At 41.9% G+C, this 17413-nt stretch overlaps 46 pseudogenes; all 46 read right to left on the reverse strand.

Moving 5' to 3' along the window:
* Positions 1-21: 21 nt before the first annotated feature.
* LOC142736567 (5S ribosomal RNA) lies at positions 22-140 on the reverse strand (annotated as a pseudogene).
* A 67-nt stretch (positions 141-207) lies between these two features.
* On the reverse strand, positions 208-326 carry LOC142731581 (5S ribosomal RNA; annotated as a pseudogene).
* A 67-nt stretch (positions 327-393) lies between these two features.
* On the reverse strand, positions 394-512 carry LOC142738189 (5S ribosomal RNA; annotated as a pseudogene).
* A 67-nt stretch (positions 513-579) lies between these two features.
* LOC142696499 (5S ribosomal RNA) lies at positions 580-698 on the reverse strand (annotated as a pseudogene).
* Positions 699-765: 67 nt separating this feature from the next.
* LOC142737316 (5S ribosomal RNA) lies at positions 766-884 on the reverse strand (annotated as a pseudogene).
* A 253-nt stretch (positions 885-1137) lies between these two features.
* Positions 1138-1256, reverse strand: LOC142692631 (5S ribosomal RNA; annotated as a pseudogene).
* Positions 1257-1323: 67 nt separating this feature from the next.
* On the reverse strand, positions 1324-1442 carry LOC142696643 (5S ribosomal RNA; annotated as a pseudogene).
* A 253-nt stretch (positions 1443-1695) lies between these two features.
* On the reverse strand, positions 1696-1814 carry LOC142716962 (5S ribosomal RNA; annotated as a pseudogene).
* A 67-nt stretch (positions 1815-1881) lies between these two features.
* Positions 1882-2000, reverse strand: LOC142729541 (5S ribosomal RNA; annotated as a pseudogene).
* Positions 2001-2067: 67 nt separating this feature from the next.
* Positions 2068-2186, reverse strand: LOC142670964 (5S ribosomal RNA; annotated as a pseudogene).
* A 440-nt stretch (positions 2187-2626) lies between these two features.
* Positions 2627-2745, reverse strand: LOC142737393 (5S ribosomal RNA; annotated as a pseudogene).
* A 253-nt stretch (positions 2746-2998) lies between these two features.
* On the reverse strand, positions 2999-3117 carry LOC142736195 (5S ribosomal RNA; annotated as a pseudogene).
* Positions 3118-3556: 439 nt separating this feature from the next.
* Positions 3557-3675, reverse strand: LOC142736853 (5S ribosomal RNA; annotated as a pseudogene).
* A 67-nt stretch (positions 3676-3742) lies between these two features.
* Positions 3743-3861, reverse strand: LOC142737970 (5S ribosomal RNA; annotated as a pseudogene).
* Positions 3862-3928: 67 nt separating this feature from the next.
* On the reverse strand, positions 3929-4047 carry LOC142684908 (5S ribosomal RNA; annotated as a pseudogene).
* Positions 4048-4300: 253 nt separating this feature from the next.
* LOC142730363 (5S ribosomal RNA) lies at positions 4301-4419 on the reverse strand (annotated as a pseudogene).
* A 253-nt stretch (positions 4420-4672) lies between these two features.
* Positions 4673-4791, reverse strand: LOC142668290 (5S ribosomal RNA; annotated as a pseudogene).
* Positions 4792-4858: 67 nt separating this feature from the next.
* Positions 4859-4977, reverse strand: LOC142683482 (5S ribosomal RNA; annotated as a pseudogene).
* A 67-nt stretch (positions 4978-5044) lies between these two features.
* LOC142724732 (5S ribosomal RNA) lies at positions 5045-5163 on the reverse strand (annotated as a pseudogene).
* Positions 5164-5230: 67 nt separating this feature from the next.
* LOC142737002 (5S ribosomal RNA) lies at positions 5231-5349 on the reverse strand (annotated as a pseudogene).
* Positions 5350-5602: 253 nt separating this feature from the next.
* On the reverse strand, positions 5603-5721 carry LOC142685957 (5S ribosomal RNA; annotated as a pseudogene).
* Positions 5722-5788: 67 nt separating this feature from the next.
* LOC142696231 (5S ribosomal RNA) lies at positions 5789-5907 on the reverse strand (annotated as a pseudogene).
* A 67-nt stretch (positions 5908-5974) lies between these two features.
* Positions 5975-6093, reverse strand: LOC142737111 (5S ribosomal RNA; annotated as a pseudogene).
* A 67-nt stretch (positions 6094-6160) lies between these two features.
* LOC142704802 (5S ribosomal RNA) lies at positions 6161-6279 on the reverse strand (annotated as a pseudogene).
* A 438-nt stretch (positions 6280-6717) lies between these two features.
* Positions 6718-6836, reverse strand: LOC142731777 (5S ribosomal RNA; annotated as a pseudogene).
* Positions 6837-6902: 66 nt separating this feature from the next.
* LOC142679264 (5S ribosomal RNA) lies at positions 6903-7021 on the reverse strand (annotated as a pseudogene).
* A 67-nt stretch (positions 7022-7088) lies between these two features.
* Positions 7089-7207, reverse strand: LOC142736940 (5S ribosomal RNA; annotated as a pseudogene).
* Positions 7208-7274: 67 nt separating this feature from the next.
* LOC142736343 (5S ribosomal RNA) lies at positions 7275-7393 on the reverse strand (annotated as a pseudogene).
* Positions 7394-7460: 67 nt separating this feature from the next.
* Positions 7461-7579, reverse strand: LOC142676284 (5S ribosomal RNA; annotated as a pseudogene).
* A 67-nt stretch (positions 7580-7646) lies between these two features.
* LOC142688977 (5S ribosomal RNA) lies at positions 7647-7765 on the reverse strand (annotated as a pseudogene).
* A 67-nt stretch (positions 7766-7832) lies between these two features.
* Positions 7833-7951, reverse strand: LOC142737856 (5S ribosomal RNA; annotated as a pseudogene).
* A 67-nt stretch (positions 7952-8018) lies between these two features.
* Positions 8019-8137, reverse strand: LOC142665493 (5S ribosomal RNA; annotated as a pseudogene).
* Positions 8138-13551: 5414 nt separating this feature from the next.
* On the reverse strand, positions 13552-13670 carry LOC142666645 (5S ribosomal RNA; annotated as a pseudogene).
* A 67-nt stretch (positions 13671-13737) lies between these two features.
* Positions 13738-13856, reverse strand: LOC142735981 (5S ribosomal RNA; annotated as a pseudogene).
* Positions 13857-13923: 67 nt separating this feature from the next.
* On the reverse strand, positions 13924-14042 carry LOC142683555 (5S ribosomal RNA; annotated as a pseudogene).
* A 67-nt stretch (positions 14043-14109) lies between these two features.
* LOC142731604 (5S ribosomal RNA) lies at positions 14110-14228 on the reverse strand (annotated as a pseudogene).
* Positions 14229-14295: 67 nt separating this feature from the next.
* LOC142685616 (5S ribosomal RNA) lies at positions 14296-14414 on the reverse strand (annotated as a pseudogene).
* A 67-nt stretch (positions 14415-14481) lies between these two features.
* Positions 14482-14600, reverse strand: LOC142696510 (5S ribosomal RNA; annotated as a pseudogene).
* A 67-nt stretch (positions 14601-14667) lies between these two features.
* On the reverse strand, positions 14668-14786 carry LOC142737317 (5S ribosomal RNA; annotated as a pseudogene).
* Positions 14787-14853: 67 nt separating this feature from the next.
* LOC142670434 (5S ribosomal RNA) lies at positions 14854-14972 on the reverse strand (annotated as a pseudogene).
* A 439-nt stretch (positions 14973-15411) lies between these two features.
* Positions 15412-15530, reverse strand: LOC142716973 (5S ribosomal RNA; annotated as a pseudogene).
* Positions 15531-15597: 67 nt separating this feature from the next.
* Positions 15598-15716, reverse strand: LOC142683665 (5S ribosomal RNA; annotated as a pseudogene).
* A 67-nt stretch (positions 15717-15783) lies between these two features.
* Positions 15784-15902, reverse strand: LOC142726389 (5S ribosomal RNA; annotated as a pseudogene).
* A 440-nt stretch (positions 15903-16342) lies between these two features.
* On the reverse strand, positions 16343-16461 carry LOC142700721 (5S ribosomal RNA; annotated as a pseudogene).
* A 67-nt stretch (positions 16462-16528) lies between these two features.
* LOC142737395 (5S ribosomal RNA) lies at positions 16529-16647 on the reverse strand (annotated as a pseudogene).
* Positions 16648-17052: 405 nt separating this feature from the next.
* On the reverse strand, positions 17053-17171 carry LOC142679453 (5S ribosomal RNA; annotated as a pseudogene).
* Positions 17172-17413: the final 242 nt, after the last annotated feature.

A 17413-nucleotide genomic window follows, 5' to 3' on the forward strand; every position in this document is an offset into this window, starting at 1 on the left:
AATCTAAACGACATAATAAAAATTCAACCGCACCACGGATTCCCAGACAGTCTCCCACACTGGTACTAGCGAGGCCTTAAGCTGTGTAACTTCTGCGATCTGACGAGAGCAGGCACATTCAGCTTAGAATGGCCATTGACGTTAAATGCTTTAATCCATAGTCCTATTTAATCTATTGTGAAACAAAATGTAAACGACATAATAAAAAGTCAACCGCACCACGGATTCCCAGACAGTCTCCCACACTGGTACTAGCGAGGCCTTAAGCTGTGTAACTTCTGCGATCTGATGAGAGCAGGCACATTCAGCTTAGAATGGCCATTGACATTAAAAGCCTTAATCCATAGTCCTATTTAATTTATTGTGAAACAAAATCTAAACAACATAATAAAAAGTCAACCGCACCACGGATTCCCAGGCAGTCTCTCACACTGGTACTAGCGAGGCCTTAAGCTGTGTAACTTCTGCGATCTGACGAGAGCAGGGACATTCAGCTTAGAATGGCCATTGACATTAAATGCTTTAATACATAGTCCTTTTTAATCGATTGTGAAACAAAATCTAAACGACATAATAAAAATTCAACCGCACCACGGATTCCCAGACAGTTTCCCACACTGGTACTAGCGAGGCCTTAAGCTGTGTAACTTCTGCGTTCTGACTAGAGCAGGCACATTCAGCTTAGAATGGCCATTGACATTAAATGCTTTAATCCATAGTCCTTTTTAATCGATTGTGAAACAAAATCTAAACGACATAATAAAAAGTCAACCGCACCACGGATTCCAAGACAGTCTCCCACACTGGTACTAGCGAGGCCTTAAGCTGTGTAACTTCTGCGGTCTGACGAGAGCAGGCACATTCAGCTTAGAATGGCCATTGACATTAAATGCTTTAATCCATAGTCCTTTTTAATCGATTGTGAAACAAAATCTAAACAACATAATAAAAAGTCAACCACACCACGGATTCCCAGACAGTCTCCCTCACTTGTACTAGCAAGGCCTTAAGCTGTGTAACTTCTGCGATCTGACGAGAGCAGGGACATTCAGCTTAGAATGGCCATTGACATTAAATGCCTTAATCCATAGTCCTTTTTAATCGATTGTGAAACAAAATCTAAACGACATAATAAAAATTCAACCGCACCACAGATTCCCAGACAGTCTCCCACACTGGTACTAGCGAGGCCTTAAGCTGTGTAACTTCTGCGATCTGACGAGAGCAGGCACATTCAGTTTAGAATGGCCATTGACGTTAAATTGTTTAATCCATAGTCCTATTTAATCTATTGTGAAACAAAATCTAAACGACATAATAAAAAGTCAACCGCACCACGGATTCCCAGACAGTCTCCCACACTGGTACTAGCGAGGCGTTAAGCTGTGTAACTTCTGCGATCTAACGAGAGCAGGCACATTCAGCTTAGAATGGCCACTGACATTAAATGCTTTAATCCATAGTCCTTTTTAATCGATTGTGAAACAAAATCTAAACAACATAATAAAAAGTCAACCGCACCACGGATTCCCAGACACTCTCCCACACTGGTACTAGCGAGGGCTTAAGCTGTGTAACTTCTGCGATCTAACGAGAGCAGGCACATTCAGCTTAGAATTGCCATTGACATTGGATGCTTTAATCCATAGTCCTTTTTAATCGATTGTGAAACAAAATCTAAACGACATAATAAAAAGTCTACCGCACCACGGATTCCCAGACAGTCTCCCACACTGGTACTAGCGAGGCCTTAAGCTGTGTAACTTCTGCGTTCTGACGAGAGCAGGAACATTCAGCTTAGAATGGCCATTGACGTTACATGCTTTAATCCATAGTCCTATTTAATCTATTGTGAAACAAAATCTAATCGACATAATAAAAAGTCAACCGCACCACGGACTCCCAGACAGTCTCCCACACTGGTACTAGCGAGGCCTTAAGCTGTGTAACTTCTGCGATCTGACGAGAGCAGGCACATTCAGCTTAGAATGGCCATTGACATTAAATGCTTTAATCCATAGTCCTTTTTAATCGATTGTGAAACAAAATCTAAACGACATAATAAAAAGTCAACCGCATCACGGATTCCCAGACAGTCTCCCACACTGGTACTAGCGAGGCCTTAAGCTGTGTAACTTCTGCGATCTGACGAGAGCAGGGACATTCAGCTTAGAATGGCCATTGACATTAAATGCTTTAATCCATAGTCCTTTTTAATCGATTGTGAAACAAAATCTAAACGACATAATAAAAATTCAACCGCACCACGGATTCCCAGACAGTCTCCCACACTGGTACGAGCGAATCCTTAAGCTGTGTAACTTCTGCGATCTGACGAGAGCAGGCACATTCAGCTTAGAATGGCCATTGAAGTTAAATGTTTTAATCCATAGTCCTATTTAATCTATTGTGATACAAAATCTAAACGACATAATAAAAAGTCAACCGCACCACGGATTCCCAGACAGTCTCCCACACTGGTACTAGCCGAGGCGTTAAGCTGTGTAACTTCTGCGATCTAACGAGAGCAGGCACATTCAGCTTAGAATGGCCATTGACATTAAAAGCCTTAATCCATAGTCCTATTTAATCGATTGTGAAACAAAATCTAAACGACATAATAAAAATTCAACCGCACCACGGATTCCCAGACAGTTTCCCACACTGGTACTAGCGAGGCCTTAAGCTGTGTAACTTCTGCGTTCTGACGAGAGCAGGCACATTCAGCTTAGAATGGCCATTGACGTTTAATGCTTTAATCCATAGTCCTATTTAATCTATTGTGAAACAAAATCTAAACGACATAATAAAAAGTCATCCGCACCACGGATTCCCAGACAGTCTCCCACACTGGTACTAGCAAAGCCTTAAGCTGTGTAACTTCTGCGATATGACGAGAGCAGACACATTCAGCTTAGAATGGCCATTGACATTAAATGCTTTAATCCATAGTCCTTTTTAATCGATTGTGAAACAAAATCTAAACAACATAATAAAAAGTCAACCGCACCACGGATTCCCAGACAGTCTCCCACACTGGTACTAGCAAGGCCTTAAGCTGTGTAACTTCTGCGATCTGACGAGAGCAGGGACATTCAGCTTAGAATGGCCATTGACATTAAATGCTTTAATCCATAGTCCTTTTTAATCGATTGTGAAACAAAATCAAAACGACATAATAAAAATTCAACCGCACCACGGATTCCCAGACAGTCTCCCACACTGGTACTAGCGAGGCGTTAAGCTGGGTAACTGCTGCGATCTGACGAGAGCAGGCACATTCAGCTTAGAATGGCCATTGACGTTAAATGCTTTAATCCATAGTCCTATTTAATCTATTGTGAAACAAAATCGAAACGACATAATAAAAAGGCAACCGCACCACGGATTCCCAGACAGTCTCCCACACTGGTACTAGCGAGGCATTAAGCTTTGTAACTTCTGCGATCTGACGAGAGCAGGGACATTCAGCTTAGAATGGCCATTGACATTAAATGCTTTAATCCATAGTCCTTTTTAATCGATTGTGAAACAAAATCTAAACGACATAATAAGAATTCAACTGCACCACGGATTCCCAGACAGTCTCCCACACTGGTACTAGCGAGGCCTTAAGCTGTGTAACTTCTGCGATCTGACGAGAGCAGGCACATTCAGCTTAGAATGGCCATTGACATTAAATGCTTTAATCCATAGTCCTTTTTAATCGATTGTGAAACAAAATCTAAACGACATAATAAAAAGTCAACCGCACCACGGATTCCCAGACAGTCTCCCACACTGGTACTAGCGAGGCCTTAAGCTGTGTAACTTCTGCAGTCTGACGAGAGCAGGCACATTCAGCTTAGAATGGCCATTGACATTAAATGCTTTAATCCATAGTCCTTTTTAATCGATTGTGAAACAAAATCTAAACAACATAATAAAAAGTGAACCGCACCACGGATTCCCAGACAGTCTCCCACACTGGTACTAGCAAGGCCTTAAGCTGTGTAACTTCTGCGATCTGACGAGAGCAGGGACATTCAGCTTAGAATGGCCATTGACATTAAATGCTTTAATCCATAGTCCTTTTTAATCGATTGTGAAACAAAATCAAAACGACATAATAAAAATTCAACCGCACCACGGATTCCCAGACAGTCTCCCACACTGGTACTAGCGAGGCGTTAAGCTGTGTAACTTCTGCGATCTGACGAGAGCAGGCACATTCAGCTTAGAATGGCCTTTGACATTAAATGCTTTAATCCATAGTCCTTTTTAATCGATTGTGAAACAAAATCTAAACGACATAATAAAAAGTCAACCGCACCACGGATTCCCAGACAGTCTCCCACACTGGTACTAGCGAGGCCTTAAGCTGGGTAACTTCTGCGATCTGACGAGAGCAGGCACATTCAGCTTAGAATGGCCATTGACGTTAAATGCTTTAATCCATAGTCCTATTTAATCTATTGTGAAACAAAATCGAAACGACATAATAAAAAGGCAACCGCACCACGGATTCCCAGACAGTCTCCCACACTGGTACTAGCGAGGCATTAAGCTTTGTAACTTCTGCGATCTGGCGAGAGCAGGGACATTCAGCTTAGAATGGCCATTGACATTAAATGCTTTAATCCATAGTCCTTTTTAATCGATTGTGAAACAAAATCTAAACGACATAATAAGAATTCAACTGCACCACGGATTCCCAGACAGTCTCCCACACTGGTACTAGCGAGGCCTTAAGCTGTGTAACTTCTGCGATCTAACGAGAGCAGGGACATTCAGCTTAGAATGGCCATTGACGTTAAATGCTTTAATCCATAGTCCTTTTTAATCGATTGTGAAACAAAATCTAAACGACATAATAAAAAGTCAACCGCACCACGGATTCCCAGACAGTCTCCCACACTGGTACTAGCGAGGCCTTAAGCTGTGTAACTTCTGCGATCTGACGAGAGCAGGCACATTCAGCTTAGAATGGCCATTGACATTAAAAGCCTTAATCCATAGTCCTATTTAATCTATTGTGAAACAAAATCTAAACGACATAATAAAAAGTCAACCGCACCACGGATTCCCAGACAGTCTCCCACACTGGTACTAGCGAGGCCTTAAGCTGTGTAACTTCTGCGTTCTGACGAGAGCAGGCACATTCAGCTTAGAATGGCCATTGACGTTAAATGCTTTAATCCATAGTCCTATTTAATCTATTGTGAAACAAAATCTAAACGACATAATAAAAAGTCAACCGCACCACGGATTCCCAGACAGTCTCCCACACTGGTACTAGCGAGGCCTTAAGCTGTGTAACTTCTGCGATCTGACGAGGGCAGGCACATTCAGCTTAGAATGGCCATTGACATTAAATGCTTTAATCCATAGTCCTTTTTAATCGATTGTGAAACAAAATCTAAACGACATAATAAAAAGGCAACCGCACCACGGATTCCCAGACAGTCTCCCATACTGGTACTAGCGAGGCCTTAAGCTGTGTATCTTCTGTGATCGGACAAGAGCAGGCACATACAGCTTAGAATGGCCATTGACATTAAATGCTTTAATCCATAGTCCTTTTTAATCGATTGTGAAACATAATCTAAACGACAGAATAAAAAGTCAACCTCACCACGGATTCCCAGACAGTCTCCCACACTGGTACTAGCGAGGCCTTAAGCTGTGTAAGTTCTGCGATCTGACGAGAGCAGGCACATTCAGCTTAGAATGGCCATTGACATTAAATGCTTTAATCCATAGTCCTTTTTAATCGATTGTGAAACAAAATCTAAACGACATAATAATAAGACAACCGCACCACGGATTCCCAGACAGTCTCCCACACTGGTACTAGCGAGGCCTTAAGCTGTGTATCTTCTGTGATCTGACGAGAGCAGGCACATTCAGCTTAGAATGGCCATTGACGTTAAATGCTTTAATCCATAGTCCTATTTAATCTATTGTGAAACAAAATCTAAACGACATAATAAAACGTCAACCGCACCACGGATTCCCAGACAGTCTCCCACACTGGTACTAGCGAGGCCTTAAGCTGTGTAACTTCTGCGATCTGACGAGAGCAGTTACATTCAGCTTAGAATGGCCATTGACATTAAATGCTTTAATCCATAGTCCTTTTTAATCGATTGTGAAACAAAATCTAAACGACATAATAAAAAGTCAACCGCACCACGGATTCCCAGACAGTCTACCACACTGGTACTAGCGAGGCCTTAAGCTGTGTAACTTCTGCGATCTGACGAGAGCAGACACATTCAGCTTAGAATGGCCTTTGACATTAAATGCTTTAATCCATAGTCCTATTTAATCTATTGTGAAACAAAATCGAAACGACATAATAAAAAGGCAACCGCACCACGGATTCCCAGACAGTCTCCCACACTGGTACTAGCGAGGCATTAAGCTTTGTAACTTCTGCGATCTGACGAGAGCAGGGACATTCAGCTTAGAATGGCCATTGACATTAAATGCTTTAATCCATAGTCCTTCTTAATCGATTGTGAAATAAAATCTAAACGACATAATAAAAGGCAACCGCACCACGGATTCTCAGACAGTCTCCCATACTGGTACTAGCGAGGCCTTAAGCTGTGTATCTTCTGTGATCTGACAAGAGCAGGCACATACAGCTTAGAATGGCCATTGACATTAAATGCTTTAATCCATAGTCCTTTTTAATCGATTGTGAAACAAAATCTAAACGACATAATAAAAAGTCAACCGCACCACGGATTCCCAGACAGTCTCCCACACTGGTACTAGCAAGGCCTTAAGCTGTGTAACTTCTGCGATCTGACGAGAGCAGGCACATTCAGCTTAGAATGGCCATTGACATTAAATGCTTTAATCCATAGTCCTTTTTAATTGATTGTGAAAAAAATCTAAACGACATAATAAAAAGTCAACCGCACCTCGGATTCCCAGACAGTCTCCCACACTGGTACTAGCGAGGCCTTAAGCTGTGTAATTTCTACGTTCTGACGAGAGCAGTGACATTCAGCTTAGAATGGCCATTGACGTTAAATGCTTTAATCCATAGTCCTATTTAATCTATTGTGAAACAAAATCTAAACGACATAATAAAAAGTCAACCGCACCACGGATTCCCAGACAGTCTCCCACACTGGTACTAGCGAGGACTTAAGCTGTGTAACTTCTGCGATCTGACGAGAGCAGGCACATCCAGCTTAGAATGGCCATTGACATTAAATGCGTTAATCCATAGTCCTTTTTAATCGATTGTGAAACATAATCTAAACGACATAATAAAAAGTCAACCGCACCACGGATTCACAGACAGTCTCCCACACTGGTACTAGCGAGGCCTTAAGCTGTGTAACTTCTGCGATCTGACGAGAGCAGGCACATTCAGCTTAGAATGGCCATTGACATTAAATGCTTTAATCCATAGTCCTTTTTAATCGATTGTGAAACAAAATCTAAACGACATAATAAAAAGTCAACCGCACCACGGATTCCCAGACAGTCTCCCACAATGGTACTAGCGAGGCCTTAAGCTGTGTAACTTCTGTGATCTGACGAGAGCAAGCACATTCAGCTTAGAATGGCCATTGACATTAAATGCTTTAATCCATAGTCCTTTTTTATCGATTGTGAAATAAAATCTAAACGACATAATAAAAATTCAACAGCACCACGGATTCCCAGACAGTCTCCCACACTGTTACTAGTGAGGCCTTAAGCTGTGTAACTTCTGCGATCTAACGAGAGCAGGCACATTCAGCTTAGAATGGCCATTAACATTAAATGCTTTAATCCATAGTCCTTTTTAATCGATTGTGAAACAAAATCTAAACGACATAATAAAAAGTCAAGCGCACCACGCATTCCCAGACAGTCTCCCACACTGGTACTAGCGAGGCCTTAAGCTGTATAACTTCTGCGATCTGACGAGAGCAGGCACATTCAGCTTAGAATGGCCTTTGACATTAAATGCTTTAATCCATAGTCCTTTTTAATCGATTGTGAAACAAAATCTAAACGACATAATAAAAAGTCAACCGCACCACGGATTCCCAGACAGTCTCCCACACTGGTACTAGCGAGGACTTAAGCTGGGTAACTTCTGCGATCTGACGAGAGCAGGCACATTCAGCTTAGAATGGCCATTGACGTTAAATGCTTTAATCCATAGTCCTATTTAACCCCTTCCCTCTTTAGCCACTTTTGACCTTCCTGACCGAGCCTCATTTTTCAAATCTGACATGTGTCACTTTATGTGGTAATAACTCCGGAATGCTTTCACCTATCCAAGCGATTCTGAGATTGTTTTCTCGTGACACATTGGACTTTATGTTACTGGCAAAATTTGCTCGATATGTTCAGTATTTAATTGTGAAAAACACCAAAATTTAGCGAAAAATTGCAAAAATTAGCATTTTTCTCAATTTAAATGTATCTGCTTGTAAGACAGGCAGTTATACCACCCAAAATTGTTTCTAATTAACATCACCCATATGTCTACTTTAGATTGGCATCGTTTTTTGAACATCCTTTTATTTTTCTATGACCTCACAAGGCTTAGAACTTTAGCAGCAATTTCTCACATTTCAAGAAAATTTCAAAAGGCCATTTTTACAGGGGCCAGTTCAGTTGTGAAGTGGCTTTGAGGGCCTTATATATTAGAAACCCCAAAAAAGTCACCCCATTTTAAAAACTTCACCCCTCAAAGTATTCAAAACAGCATTTAGAAAATGTCTTAACCCTTTACACATGTCACAGGAATTAAAGCAATGTAGAGGTGAATTTTACAAATTTCATATTTTTTTGCAGAAATAAATTTTTAGTACAATTTTTTTTATAACACAGAAGGTTTTACCAGAGAAATGCAACTCAATATTTGTTGCCCAGTTTCTGCAGTTTTAGGAAATATCCCACATGTGGCCGTAGCGTGCTACTGGACTGAAGCACAGACCTCAGAAGCAAAGGAGCACCTGGTGGATTTTGGGGCCTTATTTTTGTTAGAATAAATTTTAGGCTCCATGTCAGGTTTGAAGGGCTCTTGCGGTGCCAAAACAGTCAAAATCCCCCAAAAGTGACCCCATCTGGGAAACTACACACCTCAAGGAAATTATCTAGGGGTACAGTGAGCATTTTGACCGCACAGCTTTTTTACAGAAATTATTAGAAGTAGGCCGTGAAAATTAAAATCAACATTTCTTCAAAGAAAATGTAGGTTTAGCGATTTTTTTTCTCATTTTCACAAAGACTAAAGGAGAAAAAGCACCGTAAAATTTGTAAAGCAATTTCTCCCGAGTAAAACAATACCCCACATGTGGTAATAAACGGTTGTTTGGAGACACGGCGAGGCTGAGAAGGGAAAGAGCGCTATTTGGCTTTTGGAGCTCAAGTTTAGCAGGAATGGTTTGCGGAGGCCATGTCGCATTTACAAAGCCCCTGAGGGGACAAAACAGTGGAAACCCCCCACAAGTGACCCCATTTAGGAAACTACGCCCATTGAGGAAATTATCTAGGGGTATAGTGAGCGTTTTGACCCAACAGGTTTTTGGCATAAATTATTGGAAAATAGGCCCTGAAAATGAGAATCTAAATTTTTTCAAAGAAAATGTAGGTTTAGCTAATTTTTTCTCATTTCCACAAGGACTGAAGGAGAAAAAGCACGTAAAATTTGTAAACCAATCTCTCCCGAGTAAAACAATGCCCCACATGTGGTAATAAACGGTTGTTTGGAGACACGGCAGGGCTGAGAAGGGAAAGAGCGCTATTTGGCTTTTGGAGCTCAAGTTTAGCAGGAATGGTTTGCGGAGGCCAGGTCACATTTACGAAGTCCCTGAGGAGACAAAACAGTGGAAACCCCCCACAAGTGACCCCATTTTGGAGACTACACCCATTGAGGAAATTATCTAGGGGTATAGTGAGCTCTTTGACACCACAGGTTTTTTGCAGAAATTATTGGAAGTAGGCCCTGAAAATAAAAATCAACATTTTTTCAAAGAAAATGTAGGTTTAGCTTATTTTTACTCATTTCCACAAGGACTGAAGGAGAAAAAGCACCACAAAATTTGTAAAGCAATTTCTCCCGAGTAAAACAATGCCCCACATGTGGTAATAAACGGCTGTTTGGAGACACGGCTTGGCTTAGAAGGGAAAGAGCGCTATTTGGGTTTTGGAGATCACATTGAGCAGGAATGGTTTGCGGCGGCCATGTCACATTTGCAAAGCCCCTGAGGGGAAAAAACAATGAAAACGCCCAAAAAGTGACACCATTTAGGAAACTACACCTCTTGAGGAATTCATCTAGGGGCGTAGTGAGCATTTTTACCCCACAGATGTTTCATAGAATTTATTAGAATTGGGCAGTGAAAATAAAAACAATCCTTTTTCTTCAATAAGACGTAGCTTTAGCGCAAATTTTTTCATTTTCGCAACAAATAATGGAAAAAAAGAACCCAACATTTGTAAAGCAATTTCGACCGAGTACGGCAATACCCCATATGTGGTCATAAACTGCTGTTTGGGCACACGGCAGGGCTCAGAAGGGAAGGACCGCCATTTGGAGTGCAGATGTTTCTGGATTGGTTTCTGGGCGCCTGTGGGCCCAAAACAGTGGAAACCCCCCAGAAGTGACCCCATTTTGGAAACTACACCCCTCAATGCTTTTACCTACGGGTGTAGTGAGCATGTTAACCCTGCAGGTGTTTTGTAGAAATTAGTGTGAACTCGATGTTGCAGAGTGAAAATGGGATTTTTTCCACAGATATGTGGACAATATGTGGTGCCCGGCTTGTGCCACCATAACAAGACAGCTCTCTAATTATTATGCTGGGTTTCCTGGTTTTAGAAACACCGTACATGTGGCCCTAATCTCTTGCCTGGACAGTCGACCAGGCTCAGGAGTGAAAGGGTACCATGTAAAATTGAGGCCTAATTTGGCGATTTACAAAGTATTGGTTCACAACTGCAGAGGCTCAGATGTGAAATAATAAAAATAAACCCCTGGGAAGTGACCCCACTATCGAAACTGCACCCCTCAAGGCATTTATTAAGGGGTGTAGTGAGCATTTTCACCCCACAGATCTTTTCCATAAATGAATGCGCTGTGGATGGTGCAAATTAAAAATTTATATTTTTCCCTAGATATGCCATTCAGTGGCAAATATGTCGTGCCCAGCTTATGCCACTGGAGACACACACCCCAAAAATTGCTAAAAGGGTTCTCCCGGGTATGACGATGCCATATATGTGGAAGGAAACTGCTGTTTGGGCACGCTGTAGGGTTCAGATGGGAGGAAATGCCATTTGGCTTTTGGAGCGTGGATTTTGCTTGGTAGTAGTTTTGTTTGGAGTCTTACTGGTGTTTCCGTTTATAATGTAGGGCATATGTAAGCCGGGCGGAGTATATAAGGGGCATAGTCAGGTGGTATAATAATGGGGTAAAAAAAAACAATAAAATAATCCATAGATGTGTGTTACGCTGTGAAGCAATCCTTTCCGCACAGGCCAGTGTCGCACTGATAAATGGTGTCATTTCTTATCCCCCTTTTGGTCCACACTCCGCGCCTTTGTAGTTTGGGGAATTTTGCTGGGAAAGTGTTGTCCTGGTATAATACGGGCATCGTCGCTTCCAGCGGATATGTTTGGGCCCTCCCTTTCCTGATTCCCTAATTTTAGGTCCTTGAAAAATCGCCTCTTCAAACAGAAGAAATGTTCCCCTCGGGCACAACTGCATATTTTTTTATTTCCTGACTTATTGGAGCCATAACTAATTTTATTTTTCATAGACGTAGCGGTATGAGGGCTGGTTTGTTGCGGGACGAGCTGTAGTTATTATTGGTACCATTTTGGGGTACATGCGACTTTTTGATCACCTTTTATCCTATTTTTTGGGATGCCAGGTAAACAAAAAAACGCAATTCTGGCACAGCTTTTTTCGTTTTTTTTTTTATACAGCGTTCACCATGCGTTATAAATTACATGTTAACTTTATTCTGCGGGTCAGTACGATTCCGGTGATACCTAATTTATAGCACTTTTTTATGTTTTCCAACTTTTTGCACAATAAAATTACTTTTGTAAAAAGAATGTATTTTTTCTGTCGCCAAGTTGTGAGAACCATAACTTTTTATTTTTTTTGTCGACGGAGGTGTATGAGGGCTTGTTTTTTGCGGGACGAGCTATAGTTTTTATAGGTACCATTTTTGGATACGTGCGACTTTTTGATCACTTTTTATTCTAATATTTGTAGGGCAAAGTGACCAAAAAACAGAAACTCTGGTAACGTTTTTTACGTTTTTTTTTACGCTGTTCACCGCATGCAATAAATAATATAATATTTTGATACCTCCGGTCGTTACGGTCGTGGCGATACCAAATACATATGGTTTATTATTATTTTTCAATAATAAAGGACTTGATAAGAGTAAAAGGGGGATTGTGTTTTATTTGATTACTTGAAACTTTTACTGTTTTCAAACTTTTATTTTGTGCACTTTTTTTTACACTTTTTTATACTTTTTTTACACTTTTTCTCAAGTCCCACTAGGGGACTTGAAGTTCCAACGGTCAGATTTTTTTTTTTCTAATACATTGCACTACCTATGTAGTGCAATGTATTAGATCTGTCAGTCATTCACTGACAGCAAGCCGATTAGGCTTCGCCTCCCGGCGGGGCCTAAATCGGCTTCCGTAATGGCAGAGCAGGAGACCATTGTGTCTCCTGTTGCCATAACAGCAGTCGCCAGTCCCGATTGCCTGTCAGGGCTGGCGATCTGCTAGTAACCGCTACGATGCAGCAATCGCTTTCGATTGCTGCATCGAAGGGGTTAATGGCAGGGATCGGAGCTAGCTCCGGTTCCTGCCGTTACAGGTGGATGTCAGCTGTACAGTACAGCTGACTTCCACCGCTGATGACGCCGGATCAGCTCCTGACCCGGCGCCATCTTGCCGACAGCTACGGAAGCCGATCAGGCTCCGCCGCCGGGCGGATCTTGACCGGCTTCGGTGCTAGGCAGACCGGGAGGCCAGTATTAGGCCTCCGGTTGCCATTGCAGCCACCGGAACCCCGGCAATTTCATTACTGGGGTTCCGATGAGCTGCAAACACCTTAAGTGCAGCGATCGCGTTTGAGCGCTGCACTTAAGGGGTTAATGGCGGGGATCGAAGCTAATTTCGGTCCCCGCCGTTACAGCCGGATGTCAGCTGTAAGATACAGCTGAGATCCGGTGATGATGGGACCGGCTCAGCTTCTGAGCCGGTCCCAAACATTTGGCGTACATGTACGGCAAGATGCGGGAAGTCAGTACTTTCCATGACGTACATGTACGGCAAATGTCGGGAAGGGGTTAATCTATTGTGAAACAAAATCGAAACGACATAATAAAAAGGCAACCGCACCACGGATTCCCAGACAGTCTCCCACACTGTTACTAGCGAGGCATTAAGCTTTGTAACTTCTGCGATCTGACGAGAGCAGGGACATTCAGCTTAGAATGGCCATTGACATTAAATGCTTTAATCCATAGTCCTTTTTAATCGATTGTGAAACAAAATCTAAACGACATAATAAAAATTCAACTGCACCACGGATTCCCAGACAGTCTCCCACACTGGTACTAGCAAGGCCTTAAGCTGTGTAACTTCTGCGATCTGACGAGAGCAGGCACATTCAGCTTAGAATGGCCATTGACATTAAATGCTTTAATCCATAGTCCTTTTTAATCGATTGTGAAACAAAATCTAAACGACATAATAAAAAGTCAACCGCACCACGGATTCCCAGACAGTCTCCCACACTGGTACTAGCGGGGCCTTAAGCTGTGTAACTTCTGCGATCTAACGAGAGCAGGGACATTCAGCTTAGAATGGCCATTGACGTTAAATGCGTTAATCCATAGTCCTTTTTAATCGATTGTGAAACAAAATCTAAACGACATAATAAAAAGTCAACCGCACCACGGATTCCCAGACAGTCTCCCACACTGGTACTAGCGAGGCCTTAAGCTGTGTAACTTCTGCGATCTGACGAGAGCAGGCACATTCAGCTTAGAATGGCCATTGACATTAAAAGCCTTAATCCATAGTCCTATTTAATCTATTGTGAAACAAAATCTAAACGACCTAATAAAAAGTCAACCGCACCACGGATTCCCAGACAGTCTCCCACACTTGTACTAGCGAGGCCTTAAGCTGTGTAACTTCTGCGTTCTGACGAGAGCAGGCACATTCAGCTTAGAATGGCCATTGACGTTAAATGCTTTAATCCATAGTCCTATTTAATCTATTGTGAAACAAAATCTAAACGACATAATAAAAAGTCAACCGCACCACGGATTCCCAGACAGTCTCCCACACTGGTACTAGCGAGGACTTAAGCTGTGTAACTTCTGCGATCTGACGAGGGCAGGCACATTCAGCTTAGAATGGCCATTGACAGTAAATGCTTTAATCCATAGTCCTTTTTAATCGATTGTGAAACAAAATTTAAACGACATAATAAAAATTCAACCGCACCACGGATTCCCAGACAGTTTCCCACACTGGTACTAGCGAGGCCTTAAGCTGTGTAACTTCTGCGTTCTGACTAGAGCAGGCACATTCAGCTTAGAATGGCCATTGACATTAAATGCTTTAATCCATAGTCCTTTTTAATCGATTGTGAAACAAAATCTAAACGACATAATAAAAAGTCAACCGCACCACGGATTCCAAGACAGTCTCCCACACTGGTACTAGCGAGGCCTTAAGCTGTGTAACTTCTGCGGTCTGACGAGAGCAGGCACATTCAGCTTAGAATGGCCATTGACATTAAATGCTTTAATCCATAGTCCTTTTTAATCGATTGTGAAACAAAATCTAAACAACATAATAAAAAGTCAACCGCACCACGGATTCCCAGACAGTCTCCCTCACTGGTACTAGCAAGGCCTTAAGCTGTGTAACTTCTGCGATCTGACGAGAGCAGGGACATTCAGCTTAGAATGGCCATTGACATTAAATGCCTTAATCCATAGTCCTTTTTAATCGATTGTGAAACAAAATCTAAACGACATAATAAAAAGTCAACCGCACCACGGATTCCCAGACAGTCTCCCACACTGGTACTAGCGAGGCGTTAAGCTGTGTAACTTCTGCGATCTAACTAGAGCAGGCACATTCAGCTTAGAATGGCCACTGACATTAAATGCTTTAATCCATAGTCCTTTTTAATCGATTGTGAAACAAAATCTAAACAACATAATAAAAAGTCAACCGCACCACGGATTCCCAGACACTCTCCCACACTGGTACTAGCGAGGGCTTAAGCTGTGTAACTTCTGCGATCTAACGAGAGCAGGCACATTCAGCTTAGAATTGCCATTGACATTGAATGCTTTAATCCATAGTCCTTTTTAATCGATTGTGAAACAAAATCTAAACGACATAATAAAAAGTCTACCGCACCACGGATTCCCAGACAGTCTCCCACACTGGTACTAGCGAGGCCTTAAGCTGTGTAACTTCTGCGTTCTGACGAGAGCAGGAACATTCAGCTTAGAATGGCCATTGACGTTAAATGCTTTAATCCATAGTCCTATTTAATCTATTGTGAAACAAAATCTAATCGACATAATAAAAAGTCAACCGCACCACGGATTCCCAGACAGTCTCCCACACTGGTACTAGCGAGGCCTTAAGCTGTGTAACTTCTGCGATCTGACGAGAGCAGGCACATTCAGCTTAGAATGGCCATTGACATTAAATGCTTTAATCCATAGTCCTTTTTAATCGATTGTGAAACAAAATCTAAACGACATAATAAAAAGTCAACCGCACCACGGATTCCCAGACAGTCTCCCACACTGGTACTAGCGAGGCCTTAAGCTGTGTAACTTCTGCGATCTGACGAGAGCAGGGACATTCAGCTTAGAATGGCCATTGACATTAAATGCTTTAATCCATAGTCCTTTTTAATCGATTGTGAAACAAAATCTAAACGACATAATAAAAATTCAACCGCACCACGGATTCCCAGACAGTCTCCCACACTGGTACGAGCGAATCCTTAAGCTGTGTAACTTCTGCGATCTGACGAGAGCAGACACATTCAGCTTAGAATGGCCATTGAAGTTAAATGTTTTAATCCATAGTCCTATTTAATCTATTGTGAAACAAAATCTAAACGACATAATAAAAAGTCAACCGCACCACGGATTCCCAGACAGTCTCCCACACTGGTACTAGCCGAGGCGTTAAGCTGTGTAACTTCTGCGATCTAACGAGAGCAGGCACATTCAGCTTAGAATGGCCATTGACATTAAATGCTTTAATCCATAGTCCTTTTTAATCGATTGTGAAACAACATCTAAACGACATAATAAAAAGTCAACCGCACCATGGATTCCCAGACAGTCTCCCACACTGGTACTAGCGAGGCCTTAAGCTGTGTAACTTCTGCGATCTGACGAGAGCATGGACATTCAGCTTAGAATGGCCATTGACATTAAAAGCCTTAATCCATAGTCCTATTTAATCGATTGTGAAACAAAATCTAAACGACATAATAAAAATTCAACCGCACCACGGATTCCCAGACAGTTTCCCACACTGGTACTAGCGAGGCCTTAAGCTGTGTAACTTCTGCGTTCTGACGAGAGCAGGCACATTCAGCTTAGAATGGCCATTGACGTTTAATGCTTTAATCCATAGTCCTATTTAATCTATTGTGAAACAAAATCTAAACGACATAATAAAAAGTCATCCGCACCACGGATTCCCAGACAGTCTCCCACACTGGTACTAGCAAAGCCTTAAGCTGTGTAACTTCTGCGATATGACGAGAGCAGACACATTCAGCTTAGAATGGCCATTGACATTAAATGCTTTAATCCATAGTCCTTTTTAATCGATTGTGAAACAAAATCTAAACGACATAATAAAAAGTCAACCGCACCACGGATTCCCAGACAGTCTCCCACACTGGTACTGACGAGAGCAGGCACATTCAGCTTAGAATGGCCATTGACATTAAATGCTTTAATCCATAGTCCTTTTTAATCGATTGTGAAACAAAATCTAAACAACATAATAAAAAGTCAACCGCACCACGGATTCCCAGACAGTCTCCCACACTGGTACTAGCAAGGCCTTAAGCTGTGTAACTTCGGCGATCTGACGAGAGCAGGGACATTCAGCTTAGAATGGCCATTGACATTAAATGCTTTAATCCATAGTCCTTTTTAATCGATTGTGAAACAAAATCAAAACGACATAATAAAAATTCAACCGCACCACGGATTCCCAGACAGTCTCCCACACTGGTACTAGCGAGGCGTTAAGCTGTGTAACTTCTGCGATCTGACGAGAGCAGGCACATTCAGCTTAGAATGGCCTTTGACATTAAATGCTTTAATCCATAGTCCTTTTTAATCGATTGTGAAACAAAATCTAAACG

Source organism: Rhinoderma darwinii, chromosome 1, assembly GCF_050947455.1.
Source record: "Rhinoderma darwinii isolate aRhiDar2 chromosome 1, aRhiDar2.hap1, whole genome shotgun sequence".
Classification (NCBI taxonomy): Eukaryota; Metazoa; Chordata; class Amphibia; order Anura; family Rhinodermatidae; genus Rhinoderma; species Rhinoderma darwinii.